Below are 24,234 nucleotides of genomic sequence, written 5' to 3' on the forward strand. Positions count from 1 at the left end.
TTTCTTGTTTTGTTCTGGGCTTTTTTCTTTTGCCACAATGAATTCTGCTAGAGGACTAGAAACGAAACATTCTTGTTTGTCCCAGCAAGCAAAGGAGTCCAGAGCATAATCTATAGCAAAATTAAAGAAAAGCACATGACTTCATGAGGCAGAGCTACCTCTGAAGCTTGAACAAACGGAGGAAGGACAGCAAGGAGATGTGGTAAACTTCCTGAGGCAGAGGCAGACAGGTCAACATTGACGGCTGTTATGGCTCAACTCATTAATCAAATTGATCACACAGCTCAATGTCATCCCCCCCCCCCAAAAAAGAAACCCTTAATGTGTTTGATGGAAGCGACCAGATAATTAATTAACTGGATAGTGATGCCAGACAACACAGTCCAAGCCAATGCATGTAGAAGCTGCCTGCCACTTCAAAGGGGGAAGACCCAAAAAGCAGAAAGGAAAAAAAAAAAAAAAACACAAATGAATTCAGACTGAGAAAAACAATGCAGGGGGAGGGAGCCGGAGAGAGGAAGGCCAGTCGCCTCTCAAGACTGTAACTTGTATCAGACAAATGGATACCCTGATTAGCCCCTGGCTGCGCCGCTAATAAGGTAGAATTCCTCGGATTACCTGTGATTACAGCAATTTTCAGGCCATTTGAATGTAACAAAAGACAGGTGAGTGATGGGAACAAGGGGGTAAAGAAGAAAAGGAGTTTGTGAGTCGTTTTTAATGAAAAATGAAGGCAGGAACCAGCCATGGAATGTCACTGAATAAAAATCGAAGTGACAGAGGAGCACCTGGCAGCCCAAAAAAAGGAAACAACCCAGGCAGCTGTAAATAATGGCTTCTAAGGAAAGCTGTCCCCATCCCTTCCTGACTATGTTTCAGAACAAACACTTGCCAATAGCTAACTCAGTTCTCTTTTTTAAAATGAAGCATGTCACATAACTCTTTTCTGATGGCAATGTCTAATTATGTGGGGTTGGGAGACCAAGGTGGGTTGGCACTGTTTTCTGTGCTGTGACCTTAGCAGATCTGAGTTCCTCTAATGTGGGCCCACACAAAGTTACCAGCCAGAGGTCAACAGACCGCTGAGTACCTACTATATGATGGGCATGCATAGGTGCTGGGATCATAACAAGTAAAACAAATGGAACCAGGCAAACAGATCTACACATGCAGGAGGGCAGCTGGCTATGCATGGCAGAGGACAGGGCAGGGCAGGAGGAAGAGGACTATAGAAGAATTGGGTTCCAGTATTCCACAAGAATACGGGTGAGCAGCTAAGGGTGGGGAGATGACCCTGGGTCCTAAGCGCCTAACATTTTTTATTAGTTTAATGTTTTCATTAGCATATAATTTCTAGAAATGATAATGGCTTCATTGTGACATCCTCATATGTATACATAATGTTTATCTTTGGGGGGATTTTTATTTATTTACAATATAGATGTCATTCCCTCTCCCCATTTCCCCTCCCTAAAACCCCCTACTGTTTATCTTGCAAGACTGGAATGCTGTAAGTCTCTAGCCCTCTTTTCTCTCCCAGGTCCTGATGACTGGAGTCCAACTGTGTCTTTATAAATCTGACCACCCTGAGGACTTCAGAGATGATGAGTCAGATGAAATGGGTCATGTCCTAGGCTTCTTCTAAAAATTGGGAATGATCAAGAAGATAGTGGCATTAATACTGGGGGCTGCAAGATACAAGTAAAATGACTCTCAGTTCAGAAGGAAACAGAAGTCAAGAACTCTTTGCTGCTGCTATGTGGGACACCCCAGTATGTTCCCAGCCATTGAGCTCCCTTCCAGCAAATGCACAGGGCAGGTTACAGAATGAAAACCTTTTGCCTGACACAGGTGAGTTCCTGGCTCCCTCCTGATGACTGACATCCCAGCTGGGTCAACACAGGACAAACAATCGAACAAATTCTCACCTGGAGTGCATCCTCCAGAACTTTTAAAGCAGACTCCCAGGTAGTAAGCTGAAAAATAACACAACCCTAGAAAGCACATCAGGATTTAAGCCCTGGCTCCTACCAAGATGCTATGTATCCCTTCTTTCTCCAAGCCTGGTCCTCCTTGATATAAGTTTGTCAGAACTCTTTCTTTCAATCCTAAGAAAGCACCAGAAACTTGTCTTTATGGGAGGAGGGGAAAACAGGACTTTGACTGTTCCTAAGAAAGGATCCCCTGTTTTAGATTTAGAACGGTCATTCAGCACCACTGCTGGGGGACAGGTCTCCTTATAGGCTTGTAAAACCCAGTGTGGCCCCTCCCCTAAGCAGCACAGACTAGCAGACTGAGACAAACACTCTGCTCCAGAACCCTAATGCAATGGATTAGCAGTGCCTCAGCAGAGCTGATTCTATCATCCACCTGAGCCCCACACATAGCATTCTCATGCATGTAGAAGCATGATTGGTCCCCTGGACTCCTGAGAAGTGTCAGCCCAGATCATAGTCTGAGAGCCACAGATATTAAACAAGCTTCTTACTGGAGAAAAGCAGACATGAGGATTGAAATCAATTTTAGGAAAGTGTCCCCCTTTGCATCCTTTCTGTTTTTGCTTATTTTTGTAATTTTAGTTAACTGTGTTTCGTGACAGTGGGTCTTGATTATTAACTTGAAAAGATTTACAGTGATCTAGGACAGCAGCTTTCAACCCTTACACAGGGGTCGCCTGAGACCATCTGAAAACACAAATATTTATATTACAATTCATAAAAAAAAAAAACAGCAAAATTACAGGTATGAAGTAGCCATGAATGTAACTTTATGGTTGGGGGTCATAAGGAACTGAATTAAAGGGTCGTGGCACTAGGAAGGTTGAGAACCACTGCTCTAGGGCATGCATCTCTGAATACATCTAGGAGGATATTTCCACAAAGGGTTAACAGAAAGAGGAAGACCCGCCCTCAAAGGGGTGTCACCTTCCAGTGGACACCCCATAGGAAGAAGTCCAAGAAAGCAGTGTGCAGCTGAGCTGCCTGCCTTCGCTGCTTTCTGTATAAGCATCACGGTTGCTGTCACCTCTGTCTCCTGCTAACATTAGACTCCAGCTTCTGCAATGCTCAGTATGGTCTCAATACAGGAAACTCTCCAGGGAGGTCAGGCCTTTATCACCAGACTGAAACAGACATATGCCTCTGTAAAGTGGGCAGCACCAGGTTTGCAGCCCTTCCGGTATGTGAAGAGCCACGGTCAGAATCTCTAGCCCCTATCCATCCAATCAAATCCCCCTTCGCTATATATTTGTAAATAATACATAACAATGCACACACATGCACACTCTTGGTCTGTTCCTCTAGAGAAGCCTGGCTGACAAATTACATCTCCCAAGTTATACCTGTTTAGTAAAATTAGAGACTGAAGCTAAGAGAGACAGAAAGGAAAAGGGGATCCAATCACTTAGAGCTAATGGCTGTATCTTTACTTTTAGCACTCTAGAATTTTATTTATATTCTACACAAGCTACTGTAATTAAAAAAAAAACAAGCTCAGCGTGTGTTTCATCATCAATGTTATGACAACTTTTATATATACATATATATCCATACTTACAATTTTATAATGTCCTCTTTAATGGCTATATTTTAATCCACCAAAGGAGATACACTACAAGTTATCACCAAGTCAGTCCTTTCCGGTCTGGGCCTGAACACTGAGCAGATCCCAGGCAGCAACTCTGCCCCCAACCTCTAAGAACCCAGAGGAAGTGGAGCTCCCAGGTGCTCTAACCCTGGCATTATCTTAGGTAAGCAGACAGCAACGCTCGCCCCAAACAGGGAGTAACTGGGACCCACAAGGACCCAGGAAATGACTCCTGGCTCAGAGCACTGGTTCCTTCCAGTCTGGGCCTGAGCACTGACCCACTAGGACCCAGGAAGTCACTCCTGGCATGATTCAAGCATTAAAGTGACATCATCAGGAATCAACCTATTTCCAAACTTTGAGTTTCCAGTGGACTCATTTTATCATTACCTGGGGTCCATGTGCCAACACAGCCACCAACAGCTCCTGCCCTAAAACATCATGATTAAACTAGTGTCAAGGTAGACATCCATTTAACTGGCTAAAGACACAGGTCTTGAACTCACTGATTTCTATCCGTGGCTAGAAAGTATAATAATACAATTAGCCAAACTTCACACAGAGACCATCATTGCTTCGTGCAGACAGGATCAGTTCCATCCAAACTACATGGATATGAAATTGTGGAGGAGGCAGGAGGATAGACTCAATGAGACTAAACAACAAATAGGCATTGCAACCAACTCCCTTAGAATACCTCCCTTTTCTTTCTATAATTAAGCTAGAACCCCTCTATGAGTCTCTGAGATCTGAAAGCCAAACCTAACCACTGTCACTGAAACTGAGCAGCATTGGAGGAGGAGGAGAAGGAGGGGGTAGGAGAAGGAAGAAAAGGGGAAGGAGGAGGAGGAGAGGAAGAGGAGAGGAGGAGGAAGAGGAGAGAAGGAGGAGGAGAGGAGGAGGAGAAGGAGAGGAGGAGAAGAGGAAGAAGAGGAAGAGAAAGAGGAGGAGGAGAAGAAGGAGAGAAAGAAAGAAGGCATACATACATACATACACACACTATTTTTTAAATGTGTATAAACATTGATTTCAAGAGCTGCAGAGACGGCAGTTCAGTGGTTAAGAGCACTTGCTGTTCTTCCACAGGACCTAAGTTCAGTCCTCATTTGACAGCTCACACCCACCTGTAAGTCTAGCTCCAGGGAAACCAACACCGTCTTCTGACTTCTGCAGCCACTGTGCCTATGTAAACAAACCCAAATTCAGACCCACATATATTAAACATAATTTTTCAAATAAAATATAAAAATACAAATAAATCAAAATAAAACACAAATTAATTAATCAGGCATGAAGTCTCCCCAGCCCCCAGTCTGTCTTGCTCCCTTTGGTCCCTTCTATAGTAAGTACTGCAGTTGTCTCTCCCCAGGTCACAAGAGTTGACTGTTAAATAATGATAAATTCTTCAAGAAGCTTGCCAAATCCTGGTAGACTGAAGATGGCCATAGTGGGAATATTTGCACTGCAGAAATTGGCAAATGTTTCCTGTATATCACTAATTCTTTCTAAGGCTCATCCTGCATGTATTTGATGTTTTAGATTCCACAAATCCCAACATGCTACTCCCATCAGAGCCTGTGTGTTGTGAAGCAAAATGAGCTAAATTAGATTACAACCAAATAGGATTTAAAGCTCAAAACAGTATTGATTGGAGCCAGCAAGATGACTCAGTAGGTAAAGGCACTTACCTACTGGTACCAACATGGTGGAGAGAAAGAACTGACTTCTACCCGTTGTCCTCTCAATTACACACATACTCACACTGTAACACACACACACACAATTGTTTTTACCCACATGCATATATATATGTGCATATATATACACATTAATAAGAAACAGCCTCAAGCTAAGATTTGAATATGTCCCCCAAATTTTATGAGTTGGAAATTTACTCCCCAAAGTTATATGTTGATGGTATTTAAGAGATGGGACCTTTAGGGGGGGTCTCTAGATTAACTTATTTATGATTAGTGGACTATATTATAATGACAGTGTCTTTATTATAAAAGTATACTCTTTCTGGTGTCCTTATCGTCCCATGTTTGTGGCATCCCCCTATATGATATAAAGCAGCAGGAAGACCCTCTCCAGATGCTGAGCAAATGCCATGGCTCTGTTCTTGGACTTCCCAGCCTCCAAAACCATGGGTTAAATAAACTGCTGTGTTTTGTAGATCACTTACTATAGTGGGTTGAGTGTGAATTGTTCCTCCATAGATTCACATATTCGAGCACATGGTTTCCTGATGGTCGTGCTGATTGAAAGGGTTGTGGACTCTTTAGGAGGTAGAGCCTTTTTGAAGAGAGTAAGTCTCTGAAGGTGGACCTAGAGTCTTTCTAGCCCAGCCCCACTTCCTGTTCACACTCGGCTGCATCAGTTGGGATGCAGTCAGCCTTCTGCTCCCAGTACCACACCACCCCTGCCTACTGTCATCATGCCTTTTCCTCCAGGAACATCGTCCCTCTTGAACTGAAAACCAAGATGAGCCCTTTCTTCCTTCGATTGCTATTTTTTTATCACAGCAACAAGAAAGTAAGAGATCCAGTATAGGTGATCAACAGAAATGAGCTAAGACAGTGGGGACACACCAGGGGCATTTCTTGATTGAGAGAATCTTCTTTCTTTAACGGCCAGGAAAGGCCTTTGATGATCTCATGAGCCCGGCCTCCAAAGCTGCCAGAACCAGGCCTGTCCGTACCATTGGCTTTGATTTAGCTTGGGCATCTGCAGCCAGCCTCAGCTTCCTGTTGTTTCTTATGTGTCTTTTGATCTTACTTCAGGCAGTTTTTATTCCCAAACTGCACATGTGGAATGTGACTCTGGTGGCCCTGTGTCAGTCTAGCTTGCCTTTAGACTTCCTTCATTTGAGCAGAGATTGTTCTCAATATAAATCTATCCCTTTCTCAAATCTTTGTTCAGTAGTCTGAGACTTTAACATGTTTCCATGTGTTCGCCGCTTCCCTTTAAATATGTTCATGCAGAATCTTATCAGAACCCTGTGAAAACAATAAGGCAAAGGCCTGGTGTAGCTCAGATGGTAGAGCGTTTGCCTACCATGCATGAGCCTTTGGGTTCAAACTCCAGCTACCCATAAGATAGGTCATGGTGGCCTACTTATGAAATCTCAGCACTTAGAAGGTAAAAGTAAGATCAGAAGTTCAAGATCACCCATAGCCACATACTGAGCTAGAGGGTAGCTTGTGGTACCTGAGACCTTGTTTCAAACCAAAACAAACAAAAAATATAAGGCAGATATTATTAAGACCATTTGGCAAGTAGGGAAATGAACAAGCAAGCATTTACTCGGGCTCCCATAAGTACTTAATGGCAAAGCAGGGACTGGAACTCGGCACTCTGGATACTTCATTCATTATTCATTGATTCATTGGCTCAATAATATTTAATGATGTGCTTTAATGGCTGTCAGTCCTGAGCTAGTAGGATGCCACTTGGTTTTATTACAATAGTCTTATTCCTAACTGCTGAGAGATAGATAGATAGATAGATAGATAGATAGATGATAGATAGATAGATAGATAGATAGATAAGATAAGATATTTACCCAGGTTCAGGATTTAGAGGGACCCTGGCACTGCAAGCTGGGGACCAGACTTTGAAGCAGGGCAGGTCCAGGATACAAAGAACAGGCATTGTCTTACCACACACCTAGACTCTCAATATTTTAAATGATTATTTATTTCATAGAACCTGCGAGCGAATCCCAGAGCACCAGTTCACACATGCTCCCATGGGTTAAAGAAGTGCTCAGCTCTAGGGCAAAATTGGGATGTTGTCATCCAGGAGAGAACCGAGCTCCACTCATAGCAAGAGCCATTAACATTTTCATGTTCTCTAGAACCCACAGATGATAACAATATCTTTTCCAAATAGCATCTTTAAAGATGCTCACAAAGTGTAGCAGAATATTCCCCCCCACACACACACACACATTTTACAATAAAACTCGGTGATCTGGGAGGAGCTAATGTGGGAAGAGAGGAGAGGAAGGGGAGGAAGAGGTGGAGCTAAGAGGGAGATGTAGGAGCCATGGAGAGCCATGCATGTATTGAGAGCAGTCCTGGGTAACAACTTATATCCAGGTTAGTAAATCGGTTAACACTTCTAATTGTGTGGGCATCTTGTTATTTGAGCATTACCAAACATATGAAGCTATTGGATAATCTTTAACTAGAGTCTCATTTCTACTGGGTACTGCATGGATAGTGGATGGTCTGGGCTCAGCCAAGCATTGTGGAGACAGCGTGGCAGATTGGCAGAGCCATCTCCCACACTGGCATCTCATGGGTGGCAGGGCTGGTGCTTCTGACCCACTTGAGCCAGCAGCCTGAGCCGAGCAACAGCGAGAACATGCGCCCAATCATGGCCTCAGACCTTTCCTTGTCGGGAAGATGGCCGGCCCATACCACAAGACAGATCAGGTGCTGCCGATTGTGAATATTATCAGTAACAACAGAGGTATGCTATGTGATTGGTATTTTCTCGATCTTACATGATAGAAGGTTTCAGAAAAGCTAAGTGTCTTTGCCAGATTCTCTTTCCTTTTCTCTTTTCTTAAAAGACTTTTCAATTCAAAACATCTACCAGGTTACAAAAATATACAAGTATTTGCAGAGTCCTTATGTCTTGTCCAGATTGCCACTATAAGCATCTGTTGATTTCCTGGCTGACATTGTTTTCTCCCAATAGCCTTTTCTCCACACCCCAGCCACAGTGATCCTGGTTATTTATACATCAAGGAAACCTGAGAGATTATTCAGTGGTTAAGCCTGCTCACTGCTCTTTCAGAGGACCCAAGTTCTGTTCCCTGCACCCATATCAGGCAGCCCATAACATCTTACAATTCCAGCTCCAGAGGATCTGATAACCACCACAAGCATCTGCACTCGCATGCACATACTCATACACTGAACCACATATGCACATAATTTAAAATAAAGCAAATCATAAACATACATATTGAACTACTTCAGTCTGGAGCTCTAAGCCTTCCTAAATTAACACCTCTGTGATCTGACCCTTAGATCCATCTTCTCCCTCATCTGCTGTCATTTGAAGTAATTGACTGTTGTGGCATTTACCAATATTTATAATATTATATATCTAGTTATTTGTTCATAAATCAATTTTTCCTTTAAAATGCAGTGCCTGGACACAAAGGCCTCTGTTCATTCCTTTCTGTATTTCAGAACTCAGTGTGGTGCCAGGCTCATAATCGGCCTTCAATCCACACCCGTCCAAGGAGTGAATGGGCACGTAAGACCCTGTTACCCGCTTAGCAATATAGGTCTAGTGGCTAAAAAATATTTTAAGAACATTTCTAAAACTATACAACTCTAGATTGTATGACACTGACCAGTCTGAGTTGCCACTATTAAGCAATTAGATTTAGATAAAAGAGAGAGATACATGGCTATCTCAAAGATAATCTTCTAGAAGGATGAGATCTGTAATGGGATTCAAAGGGTGTTAGGAGCCGCGTGATCGTGACAACACTCGCCATTACAAGATGGCGCGGGCATCCTGTCCTCCCACAAGTAAACAACTAACTGCGCAGGTGCAAAAGGCAAAAGCGCGCCAAAGTCACTGCCCATCCCAGGGTGTAATAGGGGTAATGAGTAAGCAGCCAATCAGAAGTGAACACGCCACTCTAGGGTGTATATAAGCAGTGCCTTTTCCGGGCTTGGCGTCTTCCGCTTCTGCTGATACAAGAATAAAGCCTTGCTGTGGTAACCACCCGAACACTGCCTCACGTGTCTCTTTTGAGGGCGAAGGGGACACGGAGGGGCGCAGAATAAAAGGGCAGGTCATTTTTTAAGTGAGAAAGAAGAAGACTTCTCAGGTTGCCCCACATATCAATCACTGGGAACCACATCCCCCAGCTTTTGTCTCTCTACACATTCTCCCAGCAGTTCAACTTGGCGTGTGAGGAGTTTGAAGTTCCTGTGCAACATGTCTACCTCATGCTGGGAAATTTGAACGTGGAGCTTGGTCTTGAGATCTAGAATTGGAAATCTCCCATAGAAAGTTGGTACTTGCCATGAACACTATCCAAGGAGTTCTAGCTTCCTTAGACCTCAACCTAATACCCTCCAGGATTGGTGCTTTCAGGCCGATGATGGTATTCACAATGAGAATCCACACATACCATCTCAAGCTCAACTGAACGGCCGTATTGCAAGAGTAAGTACCTCCAGACCATTCCTTGCAGTGTACATACCCAGGCTCCCGGTGATCCAAGCACCAGAGGCTGGAGAACAGCCTACCTCACATCTCAGACAGTTCTGGTTTATTCCTCTGGTCCAGCATAGTTATTAATCATGCCCCATTCACTTTCCAAATCACCCCAGTTCAAATTACAAATTAGTCAGTCTGTAATTCCCTCAAATGATGAACTGCCTAAATAGCCAATTCCCTTAATGACCCATTCCTCAAATGACCAATTTATGTAATGTCCTTATGTCCTTTAACTTTCTAGTTTAGTTGGCTTTATTTTACTTTCATTATACCACTTTTCAAATGTTAAAATAGTGGCTGGGGAGATAGGTCAGTCATTAAAGTCTTGTCATGCAAGCATAAGGATCAGAATTCAGTCTGAAGAACTCACACAAAGAAAAACTAGAAGTGGTAGCCTATGGGCATGTGCATGTAACACCAGTACTGGAGGACAGAGACAGGCAGATTTTTGGAGTTCATTGACCAGACAGCATAGCCTACATTGTAATCTCTTGGCCAGTAGGAACTGCTGTCTCAAAACACAAGATGTACAGTTCTTGAGGAAAAACACCCAAAGTTGACCTCTGGGTTTCCACCCAGACATACCACCCACCCACAGTTATACACACATAAACACAAACTTTTCTTAAGTCAGGAGTTAGAGAAATGGTTCTGCAGTTTAGAGCACTGGCTTCTCTTCCAGAGGACCCCAATCCAATTCCCAGCACCCACATGGCAGCTCATACCTGTCTGTAACTCCAATTCCAGGAGATCTGACACCCTCACATAAACATGCATGGAGATAAAACACCAATGCACATGAAATAAAAATAAATATTTTTTGAAAAGTCTCCTAGTTCTCTAATACTTGAGTTGATACATAAGCCTCTATCAACCCACAGCCCTGTCATGACCCCGCCCCTGCCACTTGAGGACTGAACTGAACTCTGCATACCTTCTCCAGGGGGCACCACCTACTCCCCCTACAGATCCCAACCCCTGCTACCCACAGACCATCAGTAGAACCCCATGAGCCTTCCACAGACTTCTAAGAATAGAAGACAAGAATGTAACAGAACGTTTACTACAGAAGTTGCACACAGCCCTAGCTGAATCATGACTGTTTCTAATAACCCACTCACACATCAACACTGAGTGGCCCCCAGACTGAACCCAAATACCATCTGGCTGATCAAAAATATATCAAATTAGGGTAAGAGTAAACAGAGATCTAAAACCCACTCAATAAAAGTGGTTCAGATAGTCACACAAAGAAACACCACTATCGGCCTAACTGCAAATGTATAGGTCCCATCATATAAACAAGCATGAATAACCAGGGTATATGTCTCATCCAGAAATTAGTAGTACTTTAGTAATGTTCTCTGAGAAATGCATCTTAGGTGATACACAAGACAATTAATTCAAAATAGCAATTATAAAGGAACACAAAGAAGAAATCAATTAAATGCTAGCAAGAATATCAAAAAACACAAACCGCTGAATTAATAAAGAGAAATAAAGATGAAAGTAAGTATTTAATTTAGAAATACTTACAAGAATAACTGGTGGCCTCAATGAGAATGGCCCCCATAGACTCATATATTTGATTACTTGGTCCCCAGTTGGTGGAACTGTTTGGGAAGGATTAGGAGGTGTGGCCTTGTTGGAGGAGGGGTGTCACTGGGGGTGGGTTTTGAGGTTTCAAAAGCTCACATCATTTCCAGCCAGCTTGCTCACTCTGTCTGTCTGTCTGTCTAACTGACAGTCTGTATATCTGCCTCATGTTTGTGGATCTGATAGAATTTCTGAAGAAAACTCAAACTGAAATAAAATTGAAGTGAAAATTTCAATGATTCAAATAAAAAGGTAAATGGGAGGCTTCATCATTATAATAGATCAAGTAAAACAAAAAGTATCAGAGCTTAACAAAAGACTCAGTCAAAAAAAATAATAGAGAACATTGAATCTTTTTTAAAAATATGAACAGAACATGCAGGAATTCTGAGATACTATAAAAAAATAGATCTAAAAATAATAGGTATAGAAGAAGTGGGTGGGATTCAGATCAAAACATAGAAAATATAGTCAACAGAATCATAATGTTTTTCCAAATTTAAGGAAAGAGATACCTATCAATAGACAAGAGGCATGTGGAACACCAGATAGACAAGACCAGAAAAGAAACCTCCCATATTATATAATAGTCAAAATACTAGTTGTACAGAACAAAGAAAGGACATTGAAAGCTTCGGGAGGAAAAGACCAAGTCATAGAAAGGCAGGTCTATTAGAATAGCAGTTCATTTTTCTTTAGAGAAGTTAAAAGCCAAGAAGGGCTTGGACAGATGTTCTACATGTTCTGAAAAACTACAGATACAAGCCCAGGACACAATGCCCAGCAAAACTATCAGTCATAATCAAAACAGAAGGAAAAGATTCTATGACAAAGAAACCCAGCACCCAATACATTAATAGTAAGTGACTCCTGGAGAGTAGAGATTGGTAGATCTCTGAGTTTGAGGCCAGCTTTATCTACCTAGCAATTTCCAAGCCAACAAAGACTATATTGTAAGACCTTGTCATAATTTTTTTAAAGTTATTTCAGTAGTTCAAATAGGCAGATTATCCAAACCAAAAAATGAGCAGAAAAATGATGATTCTAAATGCATCATAAATCAAATGCTCCTGGTAGGTATCTTTAGAGCGTTCCATTCAAACGCAGAAGAGTACACATTCCTATCACCAGTCAATGAAACCATCACTAAAGTAGAATGCACATTGCAACACAAATCATCTCTCAGAAAATATAAGAAAACTGAAATAACACTATGTACCTATGACCACAATGGAATAAAACCGAGTATCAACAGCAGTATGAACCACAGAAACCGCACACAATCATAGAGATTGAACTACATACTACTGGATAGTGAATGGATCATTGAAGAAACAAAAAGATTAATAAGATTGACAAACCCTTGGCTAAGTTAACTAAAAGAAATACAGATGGCCCCAAATTAATAAAATGAAAAATGAGCTATGGCAAGATAGTTCAGTGAAATCCAGAGGATTTTAAGGGCAAATCTCCAAATCCTTATTCCACCAAACTAGAAAATCCAAAAGAAATGGGTGAATTTCTTTATATATACAGCATATATAGAACTCTAGTTAAACCAAGAGTCAAAAATTTAAACCAAAATAGAATCAAAAATTTAAATGAAGCTGGTACTGACCTGGATGTTTCATCCCTTTTAGCTATCTTTCTTAGTACTGAAAGGAGCCATGGCCACTACCAGGGCAATAACGCAATCAACAGTCTTACCCAGCTGTGAAGGTTTCAAGCTACAATAATGGTCAGTATGGAAAGATATAGCCAGTGGTATAAAAGTGGTTAAATGTTGGGAGCAACTGCAGTGGCTTGGATGATAAAAATGGCCCCCATAGGCTCATATTTTTAACTATTTAGTCCCCGGCTGGTGAGACTGTTTGGAAAAGATTAGAAAATGTGGCCTTATTGGAGAAGATGTGCCACCGAGGGTAGGTCTTGAGGTTTCAAAAGCCCATACCATTCCCAGTTATCTTGCTCACATATTGTATCTATTGGTCTATGTGTCTATCATATATATTATATGTGCTTCATGCTTATGTATCCGATGTAAGCTCTCAGATACTGCTCTAGCACCATGCTTTCCTACTGCCCTGCTCCCTGTCATGATGGTCATACACTCTAACCCTCTGGAACCATGAACCAACCCCCCATCCCCCAGATTAAATGTTTTCTGTTATAAGTAACCTTGGTTATAGTATTTCTTCACAGAAATAGAAGAGTAAATGAGACAGTAACCAACAATTTATTATTGGATTTTAGGCCTTTCCACCAAACAGAGGTCATCCCTGACACCATTCGCAGGGCCAAGAACCCATGACTGAGTAGGCCGTGTGCCCTAAAGGAGAACCTGCTTCCATTACCCTGCTAAGTGAATCTAATACTATATCACCCCTAAGTACTTATCTTTATACATATAGATCAGTGCACCTCTTAGCCCTCACCAGAGAAGCTACTTTTTGTAAGCAGCTAACACAAAGGTCCACAACTAGTCAGCATGAATATAATAACAGCTCGCAGAGTGCTTATGTTTATGGGTAATCTACATCAGATCATTCTCTCCTGAGGTTGACGTATCAAGATCGTAAGAAAGATTATAAGTGTCAGAGATGGCAGATGATTACAATGAAGAAATGCTTTCTGACATGATAGAGAAGTCAGATACATAACTTCAAAGTAGCTGTGACTGAATGCACAAGACCTGTGTAAGATCAAGCCATACAGAACACTGGCCTGGTTAGGAAGGAGGGAACACAGTTCCATCCCTAGCTGAGTTCCAAAGGCAGTTGATGGCTGCTGGGAAAAGGAGGTGTCCCTTTTCTCTGGGGATGCAGCCCCTGAGAGACTACTCATGCTCCAGCAGATAGCTCACACACTTACACACATACAAGGAGCACTGAGTAGACTCAGTGGGTTCATAAAAGGAACACATGAAATTGGGATGGAATAGTGGGAGAAGGAATTAGAAGGGAGGAAAATTGTGGATGGGTTTGATCAAAATGCACTATATGCATGTATTAAATTCTCTAACAACCAAATAATTGTTTAAAAATAAATAAATAACAATAATATTTTTACAAGAGAAACTTAAGCCTCTCATGTTTTTTCTCTGTTCATTCCTCAATTTTTCCTTCCTCTGCCTCTAATCCTATCCCTCATCCTCCAGCAATAACAGCGGAGAGCAGGGCAGAGAAAACCTAAAAGTGTTCTCATGAATATATTCTCCTCATGAATATATTGTTTTATGAATATATTTTTATAAATGATGTCTTCTTGCATATATCCCTAAATGTAAAGAGTTCATATGAATGCATTTTCCTTATGAATGATTATAACAATATACTTCTAACAATTCTCCCCATTTGAATATATACCTCTGTGAATATATTTTTATCACAGTTCTCAGGATTCTATCTCTCTCTCTGCCTCTCAGTTTTTCCAATTTCCTGCCGCCCCCCAGGCTATTAAGCCTGACTAGAAAACAAGCTGTCAAAAAGCCCTCAAAATACTATTAAGAAATCAAAATGAAAACCAAAACTAAATAGTACAGATGACATAAATTAGGTCTAGTGAATTAGTCCTTCAGTGAATTGAGCCACAAAATGAATCTGCTCTTGGGGAATTGGGGAATTGGCACTCAACTACTTGAAATTTAGTGACGGACCGTTCCAACCTCCTGCTTTCCTAACTAACTCATTTAAAATAGGACTTCCATTATCCTACTCATGACCCCAACACCCCCAAAACTCTCTAGCCAATGGACTTATTTCTTCCACAGTTACATCAAAACCAAAAATACTTATATTTGCTCATTACTGTCCACTATTCCCACTTAGCTTATTAATATGGTGACAGATCTCTGAGTTCTGTTCACTAGGCTTACTCAGTCCTATTGAAATCCTGAGAATGAGCAGATACTCAATAAATACTTATTGAATAAGAAGTCAAAAATAAATAAATAAATGAATGACCTCCTTAGGTTCAAAAAGAAGAAAAACTCTTGGAGCCAAGAGAGCAGGAATGAGTTCCTCATCTGTCTGCCATCTCCCATCATTGAGACCCAGCCAACAGCACACTTCCTCGGGAAAGGGCAGGGGTCTGAGGGCCATAGAGTGATGTGTTCATTATTTATCCTGAGATAAAGCATGAGTTCAACAGGCAGAGCAGGAATCTTAGAGAGTCCTGCTCTCTTCCTCTCCTCTCCTCTCCCCTCCCCTCCCCTCCCCTCCCCTCCCCTCCCCTCCCCTCCCCTCCCCTCCCCTCCCCTCTCCTCTCCTCTCCTCTCCTCTCCTCTCCTCTCCTCTCCTCTCCAGAGCTTCAGAAATCCCCTAACCCAAAGTTCCAAGAATCAAGTGCCATCAGTTTTGCAGCTTCCAAATACATAATGGCCCATGCCAAGTCCTTAAGCATTAGCCTCTTCTTTCCTTTGGTTCTAGAAGTCTTAGTTAATTGGCTGAGGAAAGAAAGCAGGTGAAATTACAAACATTTAAATAAAAAGTCTCATTGCTGCTCGGATGATGTCAGAGAATGTTGATGTTTAAGTTTGGCTTTTTTTTTTTTTTTTTTTGAAACAGGGTTCCCCTATATATATTCCATGATGGCTTTGAACTCACTATATACCCCAGGCTGGCCTTAAACTCAAATTAATCGTCCTTCCCCAGCTTTCTGAGTACTGAGATTGCAAACAAAATGCACTGTATTCAGTGAGATGCTATTTTGACACTATAGTTCAAAACCCAAACAGAACTGGAGAGATTGCTCAGTGGTTGCCCCTCCAGAAGATCCAGGTTCAATTCCCAGCACCCACATACAAGCTCACATCTGGGACTCCAATTTAAGGAAATCCAATGCCTTCTTCTGTTCTTTGAAAGCAATAGGTACATATATGGTACAGAAATATATAATGCCTGGGTTTGGATACATTGCTGCTGTAGTTTCGATGTGAAATTTCCCAAAGAACCCATGTGTTAAAGGCTTGGTATCCAAAGCATGGTGCTACTGGGAGTTGGTGGGACTTCAGGGAGCGGAGCCTAGTTAGTGGGAATCGGGTCACTGGGAGCATGCACTTGCAGGCAAAACACACACACATAAAAGAAAAATAAATAAAATTTAAAAACAATAAAAGTTGGCTAAATATGTTTTAAAGAATCATGAAATAGAATATATCTATGTGACTGCCTATGATAATGTCTGCTCCAGTTGTACAAGTATACGCATAAATGTATCATATAGATATAGGTATAGGTATAAAGATATCATTAGCTAACACTCATAGAATGCTTAATATTTGCCAAGGACTGCAAGGTGCTTTCACATGCATTAACTTATTCAGTATTCACGATCATTCCATAAGGTAGAACTACTTTTAAACCAGTTTTATACTTGGAAGAACTGAAACACAAAATTCATATACAGTATATCCAAGACTATCCAGTCAGCAAACAGAGGTGATAGAATTAAGATGCAGGTAATCCAGGCTACAATCTACACTTAACTACTGAAGTGCCCTGTTTCCTAAATATATCTCTTACACTGAGTTTTATAATTATGAAAAGTTTGGTGAATACAAATTTGATGGGATTATGTATAACATATATCCCACGTTAGTTCTAAGTTCAAATAGTGGTCACTCTACCAGATCCTATGAGATAATGTTTGACTCAGAAAATGTGGTCACAACGTCAAATATTCTGGTGTCACTCTAACACCACCCTTGCCTCTGACTGTAAACCAGAGATCTCCTAGAATAGCATCACTTCTTACACGAAATAATCTCAAACCCACTCTGCCAAGATTAATAAAAAAAAAAATATTTGCTTATATTCTCAAAAAGTTATTGCACCATTAGCAATGAAATCTAAAGCTTTTCAGAAACTACTTAGTCTTGGAGGGGGTGGAGTAGCTATAGAATTACATCATAAAATAACCATTGCAAAGTTTATTTTCCTTATCCTGGATTACAAAGAGCTGTGCTAACTACAAGGAGATCACATAATCCAATGAAAACATCCCTAAAGTTTTAGTCATGATAGTTGACCTTCACCCTGCCAGAGTTATGTAACTCAGGCAGATCGTTTATTAACAACAGCTTACCCTAGCTGAGATTTTATGAGTCCACATCCATGGTTTTTAGTTCCAACAAGCACTCTCTGAGGAAGGTGCAGGGGACTATCAGAGAGCCAGGTCTCACATGATGCTGCTCTCTGCTTTCCTCTCTTCCTTCCCATCTAGAGACTTCTGTCTCTCGCAAACGGAATAGCAGTCATGTGGGTCAGAAGGCAGAGCACTCAATCACAGGTGAAAGGTGAGAGCTGTAAACTTGGCTCTCTAGGGCCAGGCCTCTGAGACTCCTCCTCTGTTCTGCATCGTCTCCATCCTGCTGTGCATTATCTTCAGGCTCTTGGGTCCCCTGTACTAGCTCGGAGCTCCAGCCCCCAGCTTCTCGGGGACGTATTGCTCCTAACAGGTGAGTCTACCTCCTTCTTCAGAAGATAAAGCTAGAGACAACTCTAGCTTAATATATATTAAATAATATATCTATATAATATCAGTATAGATATTACATATTTTATATTATATGTATATAATATAGATATATTTTATATATAATATATATGTATATTAGAGAGAGAAAGAGAGAGATCCCTTAGTTGATTTCCTACCCCCATGCCCACTGGTCAAGCCCTAACCAGTGACTGAACCTGCAGGAATATAAAGGCACAGCACCCTCACCGATTAAACCAGTTCAACAATGTCAATCAAATCTGCCCTCCAGCTCCTTACAAGATGAAGCCTGTTGTATGCAGCTGGAACTACACCTTGGGTTGACTTTTTCACCTTGCCTACTTTCTCCCTCCACTGCTCTGCAGGCTTTCCCCCCATGGGCCTTTCCTCAATAATCACTTATCCTCTTATCTCTTATTCTCCATATCTACCTCTAGAAATCTGACCTGAACTCTCACCCCCACCACACCTTCTATTGCAGGCCTAGACCGATTTGAAAAGACTGACCTCACCAAATTTTCTCTCTAAAATGTTTAGCACATTCCTCACATGCAAGTAGGTTAGGGCAGAGCCAATACTGCACCTTTAGTGGCCGTCTTAAATCCAAAGATGAGAAGACAGATGCCTCGTGTAAGCCTGTGGCCTCGGGTGGGCTCATCGTCCACCAGGGACCTTCTCTGTGAAGGTCAGTACTCATTGGTCAGCCATTGATATTATCCATTTAGTTGTCATTCTCAAACAGCCCTCTCAGCTAGGAAACTAACAGGATGGGTGGGAAATAAATATAAGCATCTTTAGTTACAAGACCCTATTACTATCATAGACTCTCACAACTCTGCTTCAGGCTTTCAGACATCAGAGCCTTCCCTTATCACTTAAAAGCCAGAAGAGACCCTGGAGCTCTGTCTCCCAATACTTAGATAAAGGTATTTGTGGTAGCCTTAGGTTACTATAACATATATCTGGGAGAAATCAATTAATAAAGAGGAAAAGATTGTCTTGGAGCACAGTTTTGGAAATTTCAGCAATTGTTTGGCCTGTCACTTTGAGGCCTAAATAAAGCAGTATGTGAGGCCTAGATGAAGCCCACACCTCAGCATCTGAGAAGTGAAGAAAGGGAGAGGAAAGGGCTGTGTCCAACATCTTCTTCAAGTGTGTGCTTCTGGCGACCGATTACCACTAACTCGGCTCCGCTCCGTGAAGTTCCGCCAACTCCCAGCAGCACCATGATTTAGATACCAAGACACACATGGGCCCTTTGGGAAATTTCACATTCAAACTACAGCAGCATGTAGCCAAACCCAGGCGTTTTCCTAAGGTCACACCACTGACAGTAAATCTTTCCTTAAAGTCTCAGTATGTTGAATTGGAATGGGGGTGAGTTGAGCACAGACCCAGCCTCCAGGTGGAGGCAGAGAAGAAGTGAGGGCTGGGAAGTTCAGCACTGTCATTTCAAATCAGGCCTCTGAGCATCTCTGGTTCTCTCCAGACTTACTGGTGGCAATTGATTGGTTTGAATGTCTTGACCTCTCCCCTCACTGGGGTAAACAGTATGAAGTGTAAACTGACTTTCACCATGTGTCTAGAGGAGACCTAATCAATACAGTGAATTACACTTACACCTAGACCTAGCATGGTGTCTGCCACACCTGAAGCAATTGGAGTACCACTCTAGTGGAGTCACTGCACCCAAAGCTCGTATTGCATACTCAACTATGACTGCAAAGACTCATTTTACTTATCATGTTACCAAACAATGAAATGTGTTAATGAATGTTTATAAATACATGTAAATATAAAGCATACTTTTATATTAATCCATGTTACTTATATATGTCTAATTCAATATAAATTGAATTTTCACATAAAGAATAATTTAGCCAACAGTAAAATTTAACTATGATAGATATAGATAGATAGATAGATAGATAGATAGATATTCTTATATTTAAGAAATTGATGAAAAATGCAGGGACAAAGAATGGAGCAGAGACTGAAGAAAAGGCCATCCAGGACCACCCCACCTAAGGACCCACTCCATCTGCAGACACCAAGCCCTATTGCTGATGCCAAGAAGTGCTTGCTGACAGGAGCCTGGTATGGCTTTCCTTTGAGAGGCTCTGCCAGCACCTGACCAATACAGATTCAGATGCTCACAGCCAACCATCAGACTGAGCATGGGGGCCCCAACAGAGGAGTTAGGGGAAGGACTGAAGGGGATGGCAACCCCATAGGAAGAACAACAGTATCAACTAACCAGACTCCTCCAGAGTTCCCAGGGACTAAACCACCAACCAAAGAGTACACATGGTGGAACCCATGTCTCCAGCTGCATATGTAGCAGAGGATTGACTTAGCAGGCAACAATAGGAGGGGAAGCCCTTCATCCTGTGGATGCTAGATGCCCCAGCATAAGGGGATACTAGGATGGTGAGGCTCCAGTGGTTGGGTGGGTGGGGAGCACCCTCATAGAGGCAGAGGTAGAGGCAGATGGGATATGGGGTTGGCAGACTGGAAACTGGGAAGGGGGACAACATTTAAAATGTAAATAAATAAAATAACCAATAAAAAAGAGAAAGAAAAAAATTGATGACAGACTCTCTGCTCCTCCCCATTCTAGAGCTAGCCACATCTTTTTGTACAGTGCCAGTGTTGTCCCTGAGACATGATGGTGAAGGTGCCTAGTTACCAGGATTTCCTTCATGTCTGGCAAATTGTGAGATCAATGACTCCTTCATTGACCTCAACTACATGGTCTACATGTTCCAGTATGACTCTACCCATGACAAGTTCAACAGCACAGTCAAGGCTGAGAACAGGAAGCTTGTCATCAATTGAAAAACAATCACCATCTTCCAGGAGCAAGATCTTGCCAACATCAAAAGGGATGATACTGGTGCCAAGTATATTGTGGAATATACTAGTGTCTTACCACCATGGAGAAGGCCAGGACTCACTTGAAGGGTAGGACCTCTGTCCCTTCTGCCAATGACCCCATGTTTGTGATGGGTGTAAAATATGACAACTCACTCAAGATTGTCAGCATTGTTTCCTGCACCACCAATTGCTTAGCATCCATGACAACTCTGGCATCATAGAGGACTCATGACCACAGTCCATGCATCATTGCCACCCAGAAGATGGTCTGGGTCCTTCTGGGAAGCAGTGGCATGATGGCAGCGAGGCTACCCAGAACGTTACTATATCTACTGGTGCTGCCAAGGCTGTGGGCAAGGTCATCCCAGAGCTGAACAGGAAGCTCACTGGCTTGGCCTTCTGTGTTCCTACTACCAAAGTATTCATCGTGGATCTGACATGCAACCTAGACAAAGCTGCCAGGTATGATGACATCAAGGAGGTGATGAAGCAGGCATCTGAGGGCCCACTTAAGGTGATCTTGGGCTACACTGAGGACCAGGTTTTCTCCTGTGACTTTAACAGTGACTCCCATTCTTCTACCTTTGATGCTGGGACTGGCATTGCTTTCAATGACCACTTCGTAAAGCTTATTTCCTGGTATGGCAAAGAATATGGCTACAGCAACAGGGTGGTGGACCTCATCACCTGCATGGCTTCCAAGGAGTCAGAAACCCTGGACCACCCACCTAGCAAGGATAGTGAGAGCAAGAGAGAGGCCCTCAGTTGCTGAGGAATCCCTGTCCTCAACTCAGCCTCTGACACTAAGCAGCTAGCTCCCTCAGTTTTCATCCCAGACCCCTAGAATTACAGGAGGGGCTTAGGGGGCCCTACTTTCTTGAATAACATTAATAAAGTTCACTACATCCAAAAAGAGAGAGAGAGAGAGAGAGAGAGAGAGAGAGAGAGAGAGAAAGAGAAAGAAAGAAAACAAACTGGTTACATAATAAAATTGTAAGGACTTACCTCACAAATACAGTTTCATTTTACTTTTACAGGCTTCACTTATCAGCTGTCCCCCACCCCCAGCAGAATAATTGTGGTAATTTGAATGAGAAACGCCCACAGTGGGCTCTTATATTTGAACGCATGATTCCCTACTGTCTGGGAAGTTCAAGGACTTTAAGAGGAAGAGCCTGAAGCTCCGCTCACTAAAGGCAGGCTTCCCTGCCTGTTACATGCCTTCCCATCATGGTGGGCCCCATCCTCTGGGAGCAGAGGAAAAGTCAGTCTCTCTTCCCTAAACTGATTTTGGTCAGGGGATTTTATTACGGCAACAGAAAAGTAACTGCTAAGACGGTATAATTGAATGAAGGAAAAATTTAATTGGGAAAAAATCATCCATTTACTTTTTTGTTTCAAACAAAAGACCACCACTCTTGTTTTATTTATCCACAAACCGAGGCTCCAACAGTTCCCTGAGAATATCAGTTTGGAAGCTGTGCACTGAAGCCATCGCCACACAAGTAAACTGCATTTAGAGTTAAGAGGATTGATTCAGAGGATCCATCATATCATGCAGTCTGGCGACAGACAGCGGATCCCCATCTGTATTGTCACCAAAGCATAAAAATGCTGAAACCAGGTTTAGAGATAAATTACCAAAACACTAAAGACCCAGGAAGTATTTAGATTGGAACTCTAAAGACCCCGGAAGTATTTAGATTGGAATTCTAGAGCTCAGTCACAATTCTTCTCTGTAGGCCACTAGTGAAATGTCTAAAAGGGAATTTATACAGCACATACGTAAGTAGGGTGGGTTATTCCTTTTAAATAGTTTCAGATTTTTGGTCTATTTTATGTAATGTACATCAAAGGAGATCTAAGTATCTAATAATGCTAGTGAAAGATGTGGGAAGGTGGATCATTTGCTCCCTCCCTTTATTTAAACGTCAGACAATAGGTTGCACGGGAAACTAGGAAAGAGAAAAATACTCCAAAATCCAAGGAAAGGGTAAATAGAAAGTAACCCAGCCTTGCCAAGAACAATTGATTCAGTTAATTTCCATAGGTCATGACCCTCTCAGCACAAGCGCCCCACTACACACTGAGGATAAACAAATGACTAAATCCCACCCCCTTTCTGATGCCAAATGCAAAACTTTGAGGCAGACATTAGGAGAAAACAAAGACTAAAAGTGTGACTAAGGGACCCTGGGGAGGGCAGGTGGGCATGGCAGGAACCTAGGAAAGAAGATGATCTGTCTGTGTCTTGAACAAATCGTCTGCACCAGCTGAGAAAGCCACAGCTCTCTATTGGTGGCTGCCCTGAACCATTAACTGTTATCCATCCCCAGTAATAGCAGGGAGAGAAAGAGCAGGCTCCATACGATTACCAAGTGTCTACCACAGGCGTTACATTAATTACTTCTGATTGCTATAACCAAAATACCTGGCATACCCAAGAGCAGGAAGAAGAAAGCTCACAGATTCAGAGGGTTCAGCCCACAGCCCTTGGTTCCCTTGATTCTGGACCCAGAGTGAGGCAACAGGAAGTGTGTGGGGAAGGCTTTCACCTCATGGTAGAGTGAGATGTGAGATGAGGCCAGGGCAACCCGAGGACACACTTACTATGACATTATTTCCTCCAGATAGGCTGTAGCTTTAATTTTTTTAAATCTTATTTTTAATGATGGTTCTTAAATGCTTTAATCTTCCTTATAACCCACCACCCACCAGAGGTAGTGTAAAAGAAAGGATACCAGGAAGTGGACCTATTCAGAAAGGTTCTTTGGAGCAACTTCTGTCTGTGTTATCTGGAAATCAACAGTTCAGTTCACAGGATAGCAGGCAGCAGCAGTTCAATCCACTTATGAAAACAACTCATGGTCCAATTCGGTAGAGTCCAGTTAGCAACAGCGGTGACAGGACCAAGCCGAGACAGCCAGACCTCAGCCTCAGCTCCAGAGACCAACAGGAACACCAGGAGTAGTTCTCAGCTGTGCCTCTCTCAGGGAAGCGAAGATCAGTGAAGACGCACAAGCGTTGCACAGCCAGCTGTCCCAGCGACCCAAGCTCTGTGTCTGTCACTCCATGGAGTCCTATATATATCCTTCAAACATCACATGTCCTCATGTGCCTTGCCCCAACACAGGGCGTCGCTCAATATGTGTATCCAATCAGCCCAAGTCCTTGGAAGCAGCAACAAATGCAGTACACCACAAGTTTGTTGGTGCGTTTCTCTCTACCGTGTCCCAACAAACGCCGCTCGAGTACGCAGTGTAAGGCAGACCAATGCATGCGTGTCGTAGCAGAAATCCTTCATCACGTGTCCTTTCACGTCCTGCTTGCTTTACGTCCTCTCTCCTGTGTCTGCTTCAGGGAAATGTTCCTTCACAAGTCGGCCTGAGCCTTTCACACCTGTGTCCACTTTAACAAAACGTT

At 42.3% G+C, this 24,234-nt stretch overlaps 1 long non-coding RNA gene and 1 pseudogene across 1 annotated transcript in view; one reads left to right on the forward strand and one right to left on the reverse strand.

The window, feature by feature from the left end:
• Nucleotides 1–17,889, reverse strand: part of LOC143435149 (uncharacterized) — a 56,815-nt gene extending 38,926 nt beyond the window's left edge. Inside the window, exons 1-2 of the long non-coding RNA XR_013105159.1 lie at nt 17,524–17,889; nt 4,710–4,767 (exon numbers count right to left, since the gene is read on the reverse strand). This is a non-coding gene — a long non-coding RNA (uncharacterized LOC143435149). The remainder of the gene's footprint in view (nt 1–4,709; nt 4,768–17,523) is intronic.
• A 1,294-nt stretch (nt 17,890–19,183) lies between these two features.
• Nucleotides 19,184–21,796, forward strand: LOC143435107 (glyceraldehyde-3-phosphate dehydrogenase pseudogene; annotated as a pseudogene).
• The last annotated feature ends 2,438 nt before the right edge of the window (nt 21,797–24,234 follow it).

Source organism: Arvicanthis niloticus, chromosome 19, assembly GCF_011762505.2.
Source record: "Arvicanthis niloticus isolate mArvNil1 chromosome 19, mArvNil1.pat.X, whole genome shotgun sequence".
Lineage (NCBI taxonomy): Eukaryota > Metazoa > Chordata > Mammalia > Rodentia > Muridae > Arvicanthis > Arvicanthis niloticus.